Raw genomic sequence first — 12,416 nt, 5'->3', positions numbered from 1 at the left:
CAAATTTTTTGCAGGTGACTCTTTGATCTCATAGGTGTGTGTTAATTTTCCAAAGTTGGGACTGGATCCCGCCTTTACAAAATGCTCCTTGAAATATCGCATTGAAAATCTTCTCTTTTACTCCTTATTGTAAACACTGTATATGTTTTTAAGAAGACCAATAAAAAATATGGACTATGGGGCTGCCCTGGTGACGCAGTGGTTGAGAGTCTGCCTGCCGATGCAGGGGACACGGGTTCGTGCCCCAGTCCAGGAATATCCCACATGCCACGGAGCGGCTGGGCCCGTGAGCCAGGGCCGCTGAGCCTGCGCGTGCGGAGCCTGTGCTCTGCAACAGGAAGTGCCACAGCAGTGACAGGCACGCGTACCGCAAAAAAAAAAAAAAAAAAAAAATATATATATATATGTGTGTGTGTGTATATATATATATATATATATATATATATATATATACACACATATATATATATGGACTATGAAATTATTTTTCCAGTAGTGAAATTATGGAGAATATGACTTGCATTTCTACTGTATTCCCGCAAAAAGAGGAAGTCCTTTTCCACAAAGACTGTCATCAATGTTAACTCTGGGAGAAAAGTATTTGTAGTTGTCTCATGCTTTGTGGTGAGAGACTCTCACTTTTCCCCGTCTCTATTGTGGGAAACAGGGCACACTTTGGGCTGAGAATTCATGCTGTGGTCGGAAAAGAAAGAAACGAAAAATACCCTCATTAACACTGCTCTTTAACAAGTTCAGCAAATGGGCCTCAGGCATTCTAAACAGCAGCAATTAAAAAATAACTTTAGATTTCATACATTTCTTCCAGTAGGATGAAAAGCTGAGGTATGTTAACTTTAATTTTATGGTTTGGGTGAATACAGAGTTCGATTACTCCCTGTCAAAGCAGAAATCAGCCTTTTACAGGGAGTAAGTGCTAATTAAGCAAAGCAGAGTAAGCATGTTATATGAAGTATATTTGATTCTTTCCTGTGCACTGTGGCTGCACAAGCTCTAACCAGTTTCCGGAGGGACCATCAGTGCTCCCTAAGAATGCCAATGCAGTGTTCCGTCCAGTTAGTGGGGTGCAGAGACCACTCAGAATGCTGATGCTTTCCACAAAGGAGATGGGGCTAGGGAGGCAAATGCAATCAGGGAGTATTACCTCTGTCTTGTGTGCCTGCTACAAAACAGTGTCCTCTCAAGACTACTCTATCCCTTCTTTGCTTTATACATGTATGTGTAAGTCTGTGTATGTAAGCTTTACAAGTCTCTCATAAGAGAAAACTGAAAATGCCCAGGAAAAAGACAAAACTGCTTCAACAGAGAAAGGTCTCTCTGTTCCAGTTGAAGAGGATATAGAGTTAATAACAGGAAATATCCATTCCCTGAAACTGTAGGAAACATGGATGCTTCCACAATTTACTCAAGGTCTCACTGACCAGGCTGTAATTTTAATTATTATTTCTTATGATTATGGTAGATAAAAAGTCTCAGTAGTATGCTAAAACTCTTGAACACTTGTTGACCTTTTTTCTTGATAGCTTTCCTCCTGCCAGGCTCCAGCCAACAGTAGCAGTAACAGATACCCAGATCTTAAGAGGATAGAAGTATAATGGTGCACTGAATATGGAAAGGAAGAACCAGTAATGGTTCCTATACATTCATAACGCGAATCAGCATCAAACTAAGGAAAAAAGCTTCCCCAAGAAGAAGTTGACAGCAAATAGTTTCGCCTCTTAACGCACTGAGGAAACAACTTTGAAGTTATCCGTAGCCACCGCTTCTGAAGCGACCAGTAGCTTTGCAACTATTACTTTACTTGTATTAGATTAATTTATATTAGAGTTTATTTAATGTAATTGCTCACAAATTTTAAACCATTTTGTAGAGTAGTGTTCTGTATCTGTTTAAATGAAATGCTTTCCTAAGCTCAAGATCAGTGTTTTTATGTTGTGTAAATTATGAAATTACTGTGGAATATCTGGTAAACTTGATAGGAAACCCCAGATGTCAGCACTTTGCTGGGCAAGATTTAAAGTGGCCCACACCACTAACCCTCATCAGGAGCAGTAGCAGTGGGCTAAGTCATAAGGGCACGCCCATCCATTACATTCACCCAGGATACCGTGAGTGAGAATCAAAGGGCAGTGAGACAGAGACCTCTACGCTCAGATTCCACTGCCAAGAACTGGCCTAAGTCAGCTCTTGTTGTTGAAGAAAATAACCCTTTAGGAATCAGACTGAATCCTATTTTAAGTTTTAGAGGAGGAAGGATACTATTTAAACATTAATGAAATGTGCCTCTCTTTTTTTATCAGCATAGAAATTTATTTCAATTCAAAAGAATATGGTTATATTTAGCATAGTGTAATAATTATCTAAAGCACATATCATCGCTGGCTCTGAAACAGTTCTAAAGATGTCATTCTTTTGAAGTAAAAAATATGCAGTAAAAATGTACAAGGAAGCAAAAATATGAAAAAAACAGTTTGCTGAGTATGGGAAGTTGTTACAAGAGGGGCACACCAAGATAATTGTAAGAGTCCAAATTACATAACGTGCAGCAAGGAGTTCTCTTGCTTTAACAACTCCTAGAAAATAAACCAGTAATCTCAATGCAAGAATATCACCACTGGGATAACAGGACAAATTTTCTGAGGCACACAGGTAGTAATTCACTATACTTCCCCTTTCTCTAATACCTTTTCTCACACCAGTTTCTTTTCTTTCCTCGAGGATAGATTTTATCCTGTTGAAAACAATTTTAGTTTTATTTGTAAAGTGGAGTAAATAATATCCTGAGTGAAGTAGGCAGCGTTTTAGCTGAAGATGCTCAGGAATCAAACTTTTGAAAAAGGCCAATCAGCTAGCTAGCTAGCAGTTACCATCAGTGGCTTGCAGAAAAAAAAATTACAGATGATGTTTGTTAAATAGATAAAAAGAATAAGCAGTTTAAAATGGGTGACAAATCCCAGGATCTATTGTGACCTAGACCAGAGGTCCCTAACCTTTTTGGAACCAGGGACCGGTTTCCTGGAAGCAAATTTTTCCAGGGAGGGGAGGCGGGGTGTGTGGGGTTCAGGCGGTAATGTGAGCCATAGGGAGCGGCAGATGAAGCTTATAGCTGGCTTGCTTGCGACTCACCTCCTGCTGTGCAGACCAGTTCCTAAGAGGCTGTGGACTGGTACCCGTCCGAGGCCAAGGGGTTGGGGACCCCTGACCTAGACACTCAAAAGCAGACAGTTGACCTTGATTAAGCCCATTTTCCTGTGGAGTGAGCCATAAGGGGCTCCAAGACACAGTTTGGTTTCAATGTTTCAGTGTTCACAGCCAGAGGGCAAACTCAGAATGTCTCCTCCTCTTGCAAAAACTGGACCACGAATGAGAAGTCTTTTTTAGAGTAGCCCTTCACGCACAACATCCCTGCAGATCTGATGGGCTTGACTGCCCAGAAGGATTGGGCTCTTCGTGCTGGTAGCAGAGCCTCATGCTAATCCCAGATCCTTAGCCATGAGTGTTGCTCCAAATCCACCCTGATAGTAATTAGCCAGGTGAACTCCATCCATCACCCCAGGTACAGGATTTTAAGTGTCACTTGACCAACATCGTCCTAAGCTCGTATTTAGGATTTTAGCCAAGAGTTTTGGGTCAAGCCCTAACCTGAGTCCCAGATTCATAGCTTCAGCAGTTCCAATCCTACTAATACCTAACAGCAAGTGTTTGCAGATCTACAAAGCCTGGCCAGTCCCAACAGCTCTACAATGCACCACATGGGAGCCCCTGCACCACAGCAGCTCAACCCCTCCCATCCTAAATGTGAGCTTGCCAGACCGAGCTGTTCCCACACCACCAGAAACAGGGGCATCCGAGAAAACTGCTCCCATTTTCTCAACTTCTTTGGCCAATTCTCTCAAAACCATAGGGTCAACAGTACTGGAATCTATTAATAGTCTTTCTTCACTTTTTTTTGAATTCCATTTGCTTCAGTATAAGCTTCTAGCGCATTGATGCACTGTAATAATTCTGTCACCTTTTTCGGCTACATCCGCTGCAGAAGACACTACCGGGTCCACTTGCATCTAGCAGCTCTTTGCATGCATCAGGGAACACATCAGCAATAGTGAGTGGCTAGCCATGTTTCAAGAGCTCTTTTGCCATTGGATTCCCCACGTTGCCTACTCCAATGAATCCAACTGGAGTCTTGGAAGCTACTGACCTAGAACACAGCGCTGCAAGGCTGGCCACCGACGGCTGCTGTGGACGACTCCCTGTACCAGAGGCAGGAGGTGGCTCCACGGAGACGGAAGGAGGCTGACACGTTGCCCGCGCCCCTCCTTCCCACGGTGACCTCCTCGACTCCCGGCTCACCCACTGGCTGCTATAGGGTGTGTGGTGCGGAGGGCCGGCTCGGCTGTGGCGATTCTTAATACCTCTTTGGTACTAGGTTACACATACAATTTCACCTAGTGAGCGATTTAACAGAAGGAATTTTTTTCGACGGCATTTTTGTGGCACAGCAGATAGAAGCGAGGTCACTATTTCTTTGAAAAACTGAACTAAAAATGTATAGAAAGTCATGATTCATTCTACAAATATGCTGAGTCAAAGAAATGTGGAAATTGATGCGATGGAGGAAGAGCGCTAGACTTCCCTGATGCTCAACTGGGACCTTTCTTCTGGTGTCAGAACATGGTTGTGTAACTCCTTTAATCCCAGTGGATTTTCCAAAAATTCCAGAATCTTCAGATTTTGGTAGTCCCTGTTTACTGCCTTTGCCCCCGCATGCCAAACCCCCACCCCACCCCGCACACATTTATTTTTTGCCAGTTGTCCTCCGGGGGGCTTTTCTTTATATAGTTATTGCAGCAGTTTGTTAGACTACTGACCCCCAGTGAAAATGCCCCTCCCCCCCGTTTTCTCACCCTGTGTAGTTTTGTTCCACCTTGACCTGGGTTTGGTCACCTGACTTGCTTTGGCCCAATGGCATATCAAGAGCTGAAGCTTGGAGAGTACTCGTGCTTTAGGGCTTGTCCTCATGGAAACCTGACATGTTAGGAAGCCTGGCTAACCTAGTGGAGAATAGGCCCAGGCCACAGCCAGCATCAATGGCCAGACATGTGAAAGCAACCAGCCCCAGTCCAGCAACCAGATGATGGCAGCCTCAGTAGTCACCTCAGGTGAAAGCAAGACAGATCCACCCAGGGGATCCCAGCCCATTCTGCTGATTCACAAATTGTGAGGAGATAAAGTGCCTGCTGTTTTAAACCACCAAGCTTAGGAGTAGTTCATCACACAGGAAGAGATATAACTATCTTCACTGTTAGATTATCTTCCCATTTTATACCATGTTTCCCCTCAAACGACTGTTCCTTTATCCAAGATTCTAGAAAAGAAATAACAACTGATGACGCTGACAGAGCCTTAACATTTTTTAAAAGCTTTATAAACTTTTAAAATAACTATGTTAATAAAATCAATATTTATTTGATCACAAAATTATTTTCTTCACTTGCCTTAAGAAGTAATGCAGAATTGTACTAAGTTTATAAATCTGGAGGCTCTAAAAATGTGTTATTCCTTGGATTCAAGTCCTAGTGTACTTTATGTGGGCATTCACGTTTGCAAAATGATTCCAGGAAATTTGCGATTTCATTTTACAACTTGGGCCTAAGGAGTCTTATGATATTTTACCTGAGAAAAATAATACATTAATTCCACTTTCAGCTATTAAACCCATGGCTTCCTGTATTTTCTAAATTCCCTATCAGTAAAGAAGACTACGTATAGCGTACAAGGCTGTCATGATTAGGAGTAAGGTAGTACAGAAAGAACCTGTCAAATTAGGCATTGCCCAGTCATGTCAGTATACTAACGTGGGGAGCCACAGGCAGCTTGAAGCCTGGAAAAAAGACAGATACAATGTAATGATTATCCTAAGGATCCGGATAATGATTCCTATGATTTTCTTTTAAATATTAATGGCAGAGGATTCTGGGGAAATGATGGTGGCTACAGAGAAGATTTTTATCCCTGAATATGCCACCCCTCCCCTAAATACACAAGCCCCCACCCCCACAAAGAAGAAAGAAAAGCATCTAGAATAGCAAGATCAAAAACCCACAGACAACATCTACAACAAGGTGTCCACATTAACTGCAACATACAGCCAGGTAGGAACAAATCAACAACAGGAAAAAGACCTACATATGTGTATCCCAAGGTGTGTGGGAGGAAGACAAGGGAAGGACTCTCTCTCTCTTTCAGGAGAGCCAAAGGTTACTATGGTTCAAGAACTCACTGAGATTGAAAAACTCACTGAGAACAGCGACAGAAACCGGGAGTGAACGTTGCAGGCTCCACTTTGCAGCTGAGTGCAAGAACTTTGAAATGTTCTGAGGATGCCAAGTGTTCTGGGGTCTGTGAAACCTTGACACCTATCAAACCAAAGCACCATTCCAGAACAAATCCCCATACTCAACAAGGACAAGAAAGAGGAGCCCTGGGTAAATGGGCAGAGGAGGGCCGAGGAGGAAGATTTGAGAAATTTTAAGGTCATTTTTAAAAATTATGTTGTGAAAATAATAGAAGATAGTGAGCCCTGGAGTTCTGAAGCTAGAAATTATATTCTGATCTATGATTCCCTCCTAAAGTGGAAACTTATTTCATTTAAAAATGAGTGACAGAAGAGTATTCCAATCACATCCTGTAGAAAATCAGTGAGAAAAAAAAGAAAAAAGAAGGGTGAAAAGAAAGTTCCAGCAAATCCTGAAAACGTGACAGAAAGACACGTCCACAGAACAAATGAAATTTATTGCCTGATATTGCGGAAAAAGTAAAAGAAATTTTAAAAGGAATAGAAACTGGTTTTAAGAAAAACATAAAAGAAATTAGAAAAAATCAGAAATGAAGTGATTGGAGAATAGCAAGATTTGAAAAGGTGAAAAAATTCAGTAAGTAATTTGTTTAAAAAAAAACATGTCTCGAGAGAAGGTTAAACTAGAAGGAACACAAGTTTGAATAAACACAGTGGATAATGCCTCCTTGGAGAAATAGCTGATTTCAAATCCAGCATAAGAAACGAATTAGATGTTCCTGTTACACCTTGTCGTACAAGAGAGCTGGGAAGACTTCAGACTACTGTGGTTGTGTGGAAAGAACTCAGGAGCCAACTTGAACAGGATCCGTGAACCTAAGAGGGGACAATCTCTGCATCAATATTTATAACAACCTCACTGAAAACAACAACAAAGAAAGAAAATACCTCATTAGTCATCTTTGGAAGCTACTTTGCAGTCAACCTTTCTCTCTCCTGTTCTTTCGTTTTTTGTAAAACTGGTAAATAAAATAAAAGAAACATTTATTCTTCCTTTCCTAATTAAACTGTAACTCAGGGCAACCAAGTAGTTGATGAAATAATCTTCTAGCTAGTAAATGAATAATAATCTAATTAGTAGAATATCACCATTTGGTACCCTTAAGAAATTAATGGATCTAGACATTGATCATTAATGGCTGCAACATCACAGTAAGACAGACACTTTATAGTTCCTTTTGCAATTCATCAATATTATCTATGAAGTAAACTTGACAAAAAACCACACCTGAATTATGTCAGTGCTCTAGATCTATCTACCAACTGACAGTAAATACATGGGCCAAAGGAGCATGATAAATATATAAGCATAAAGGGGATGCAATCAGCATAATCCAGACAGTTGGGAACCCTACTGGATGAATGCTTTGAATTCAATGACAAATACTTGCAAGAAAAATGAGCAAATTGAGTTCTTTTAAACCTATACTTTAAAAGAAATTGTGTTTGGATCAGCAATCAAATAAATAATGGTTATTAAAATAAAAATACGTTTATAGGACAATCAAGGAAACATGAACTGACTGGCTATTTGTTGATATTAAGGAATTATTATTATTTGCGGATGTGTGATAATGACATAGTTGAGCTTAAAAAGGGCAGTTCTTGCATTTTAGAAATATGTATACTGACATTTTCACTGAGAAAAAGAAATCTGGGATTTGCTTTAAAATTGCTGGGGATTATGGCGGTAGTATTCAGAGAGGGTGTAGAGAAAATGTATTGGCCTGAAATTGACATTTGATGAGAACAATTGATGAAAGTTTCTACTTCTTTCTTTTTACTTCTGTAGATGTTTGAAATTTTCCATACTAAAACATGTTTTATAAATGTAGATGGCTTGCAATTTGCTCTTCTGAGCTCTCAGAAGGCAAAAAGCCATTCTTAAATTAGGAGCTTTCTTCTCTAGCCAAGAATTCTAATGATAATTGTGTCCCAACTGGCCAGTGCACTCAGATTGCTCTGAGATCTGTTGGTGGAAGACAATAAAGAAACTCTTTAGTCTTAGAAGAAAACAACAAAGAGTAAAGGCTGCTGCTAGGTCTAGGGCAATAGTGTAGTATCAGTATAAGGCAAAATATTAGTTCCTTCCAAAATCCACTTGTTACTACTGTGTATACTTTTGCAGCAAAATATCTTTTCTACATTGTCAGCATTAAAGTAAATTTACTATTTAGGTGGCATTTAAATTATCATATGCTCAAAGCCTAGAAAGAATCCCCTAGGCTGAAATGACATTAAATCTTATTTTGGCCATTGTAGTGTATTCTCCAGTCCTACTTGCTTTGTCTATAACTGTCCTAAAAAGGTGTGAGGAGATCTGCCAATATTAATGCCAGGATTCAAAATGAGTTCTTTGCAGCTTGCTTCCTTCAGGATCTTCTGCCCTCAGACCCATGTATTTACTTACTGCCTCAGATTATTGTATATGTCACATCTTTCCAACTAGAAGACAAGCTCCTTTAAGGGCAGTGACTAGTCTCATCAACATCGAATTTACTCCAACACCAGTGCTTTCAAAATGTGTGTTGCTTAGTATACGTCTGACCGTGAGAAGTTACAGAAACAATTCTACTCTAACTAAATAATAATGATACTGCTGCTACCATTTCTACTACTGCTGCTAATAAAATGTATGAAATAGAGTATACATGGGAAGATAAAGATCACACTGGAAATCCCAGGCTATAAAATGAATGACCCCAAAGCCACTTGCCAATCCATTGACTGTAAACAGTTACTTGTGAATTGGTCAACATTTAAATGCATAATTGAGAGAAGGGTTAAAACAAATTTTATTACCAAAAAACACAATTTTTATACCTACAATTTTTGAGCTCAACTAACCTGTAGTTTTAACAGAAATAGATGAGATTCAAAGTATTCATTCAGGTTCCTAAATGATCCATTCCCTATCTTTCCTTATGAAACAATCAGTTATACCTCTAATAATTTGTCAAGGATTCACCAATCTCTACTTCCTTTATTTTCCAAGGTTTGGTATCATTACAAAATCAAGTCCTTTGGCGGAATTTAATAGTTTCAAAATCCCTCATCAGTATTATTCACTGGGATAAAATAATATGAAAGTTTAACAAACACTGACTATGTGCTGAGAAATGATCCTTCAGTGATTCACTCCAGGTGGAGACTAGCATTCAGGCTGCACCTGAGGTAGAATTTGAATTCCAAAGTGGACCTTTAAACCACAGCTCAGCTTCTCTTTTTAAAACCATCAGAAATAAGCCTGTTGCCTGACCTTTGAGATTCTGCAAAGAGACCATATTTACACCTTTTGTCTCTTTTAACTTCCCTAGTCCCCTTCTCTACTTTCAGAATAGTGATTCCCAGATAAGTACAATGAGTTCAAACAGTGTGGTTAAAGGGGTAATTAGTCTGCTCTGCAGCCAAGTTACTCACAGAAGAAATAAGTTGGCTTTCACAGTTGTTAGTTTCTTCCTGGGCTTTGTTTAGAGGGGTCTCAGCTCAAGCAAGCAGCCTGTCAGCAGCCTGAAATAACTCTGTGGAAATCTAATGGCATATATGTAAAATATGTCTATGAAACCTTTTATTCAATCTTAGGTGCATAATTTTACTACTTCTTTAGGCCTGGAAAAGGATATTCAGCTACAAAAGGACAGAAAAGAAAATGTGTATAATACCTCATGCCTGCCTCACACCCTAGAACCTTATTTTACCCGTTTCATCAGAAAATGATGGGGCTTCCCTGGTGGCGCAGTGGTTGAGAGTCCGCCTGCCGATGCAGAGGACGCGGGTTCGTGCCCCGGTCCGGGAAGATCCCACATGCCGCGGAGCGGCTGGGCCCGTGAGCCATGGCCGCTGAGCCTGCGTGTCCGGAGCCTGTGCTCCGCAACGGGAGAGGCCACAACAGTGAGAGGCCCGCGTACCGCCAAAAAAAAAAAAAAAAAAAAAAAAAAGAAAATGATGTATGCTGTAAGAAACATTTTTTTAATTATTTGATCAAATATTTAAGTGCACTAAATCTCTGTATTTATTAAAGCAAATATAGTTACCTTTCTGTCCCTTTCTAAAAGAAAGCAAAAGATACAGTTCTTTTTTCTTAAGACTCAGGGTTTATGGATATTAATTATTACACTATATTGACACCCAGACATGTTTATAGGAGGCTTTTGAGACATACAGAGCTAGTTATTCCCATACCAAATGGCACTTCTTTTTCCTCTGCCTTCTGCTTGTATTTTTTCTGTTGTGATTATATCCTACTGAGGCTGCTACATGTCTTTGTTTGATTTGAGGTTCTAAAGCTAAGACTGTATAGTTTCCTTTTTACAGAATAATAATGGGTTTTATGACTGTTTGCCTTCAGAAGCCTCTTTTTCCACTCATTCTCATTTCATATCTATGGTGAGGTGTCTAAAACAGATGAGTTAGTTCTGAACTGGTGATATATAAATCAATTATTATTTGATTCATATTCAAAGCAGCTCCTCCTAAAATAGTGGCCTTCCTGCCTGTGGGATGTAGTCTAACCTACTGCCTGGATTTACACCCACCAACATCCATATTTTGTCTATTGTTACCTTGGACACTTGTAGGAACTGAGTGAGTTTCTGTTTCTATAGTGTCCATTGACAGACAAATGAATAAAGAAAATATGGCACATATGTAGAATGGAATGTTATTCAGCCTTAAAAAATAAGGGAATCTTGCCACTTGCAACAACTTGGATGAACCTTGAGGGAATCATGCTAAGTGAAATACGTCAGAGAGAGAAAGACAAACACTGCATAATCTCACTTTTACGTGTAATCTAAAAACGCTGCTCTCACAGAAACCGAGTAGAATGGTGGCCGTCAAGGGCTGGGGAGTGGAGGAAATGGGGAGTTGTTGGTCAAAGGGTATAACCTTCCAGTTGTAAGATGAATAAATCCTGGGAGTCTGATGTACAGCATGGTGACTATAGCTAACCTCACTCTATTGCATACTCAAAAGTTTCTGAGATAGTAGATCTTACATGTTCTCATCACACACACACACACACACACAAAAGGTAATTAATTGTGTAAGGTCATGGATGTGTTAACTAACCTTATTGTGGTAATCATTTTGCAATATATACATGTATCAAATTATGATGTTGTACACCTTATACAGTGTTACATGTCAATTACATCTCAATAAAACTGGAAAGAAGAAAAAGATTCACATGGAGAAGGGTAAGGCTGGTAGAAAAAAGCCACTGCCTTGAGCAGTACCGAGGTGGGCGGAAAGCCATGGGGCTCTATGAGCACTGCTGGGGAGGCTCTGTTCCCACGTGTGGGGAGGGGGTAGGACAGCACAGCTGTGATCCTTATTGCAGACCCTAGGCAGCCTCAGGCAACTTTTCAAAGTTAGATGCTGAAAACCAATAAATGAAATTATAAGGAAGAATTACATAAATGCCTTTATTCTACTTCTGGTCCTCTTGGCAACCTTTTCCATCTAAAAGCTGCGCCCTGCACTTCTCAAAGCAGGCACATTAACATGGATCAGAAGTTTCCAAACTTTTCATCCTCAACCCCTACACCAAAAGAAAAGTTGAAATTTTATGACCCCTAGTATAGGAAGTATCTTGTGTGTTTTTAATATTTATCAAGAGAACATTTAACGGTTACCTACTATGTGCCAAGAGAAAATAAAAATAAGACACAGACTTTAAATGCAGACTTTGTTCCGGTATTATTCTTCCTTTTGACTTCAGTATAAGAACTACTGAGCTGGGCTTCCCTGGTGGCGCAGTGGTTGAGAGTCCGCCTGCCTATGCAGGGAACGCGGGTTCGTGCCCCGGTCCGGGAGGATCCCGCATGCCACGGAGTGGCTGGGCCAGTGAGCCGTTGCTGCTGGGCCTGCATGTCTGGAGCCTGTGCTCCGCAACGGGAGGGGCCCGCATACTGCAAAAAAAAAAAAAAAAAAGAACTATTGAGCTATTTGCTGTCCCAGTAAGGGGGTAAGCAAACAATTACAGAATCCTGTGATCTCTTCCCAAGTTTGCAACTATAGCGTTGGTCCTAGAATTGCTCAA

General features: G+C 40.3%; 1 protein-coding gene and 1 pseudogene across 2 annotated transcripts in view; both read right to left on the bottom strand.

Moving 5' to 3' along the window:
• Positions 1-12,416, bottom strand: part of LOC309807977 (uncharacterized protein) — a gene marked incomplete at its 5' end in the record, with an annotated part of 300,370 nt that overhangs the window by 253,888 nt on the left and 34,066 nt on the right. The window lies entirely within an intron of this gene.
• On the bottom strand, positions 3,292-7,273 carry LOC309807979 (3-hydroxyisobutyrate dehydrogenase, mitochondrial-like; annotated as a pseudogene). The gene is made up of 2 exons: positions 7,262-7,273; positions 3,292-4,440 (listed from the first exon to the last, which is right to left on the bottom strand). The product of its transcript is annotated as a 3-hydroxyisobutyrate dehydrogenase, mitochondrial-like (transcript).

Source organism: Mesoplodon mirus (assembly GCF_964341445.2).
Source record: "Mesoplodon mirus genome assembly, chromosome: 7".
NCBI classification, from domain to species: domain Eukaryota; kingdom Metazoa; phylum Chordata; class Mammalia; order Artiodactyla; family Ziphiidae; genus Mesoplodon; species Mesoplodon mirus.
Note: the sequence above shows the minus strand (reverse complement) of the source record. Positions and strands in the feature narration are given on the sequence as shown.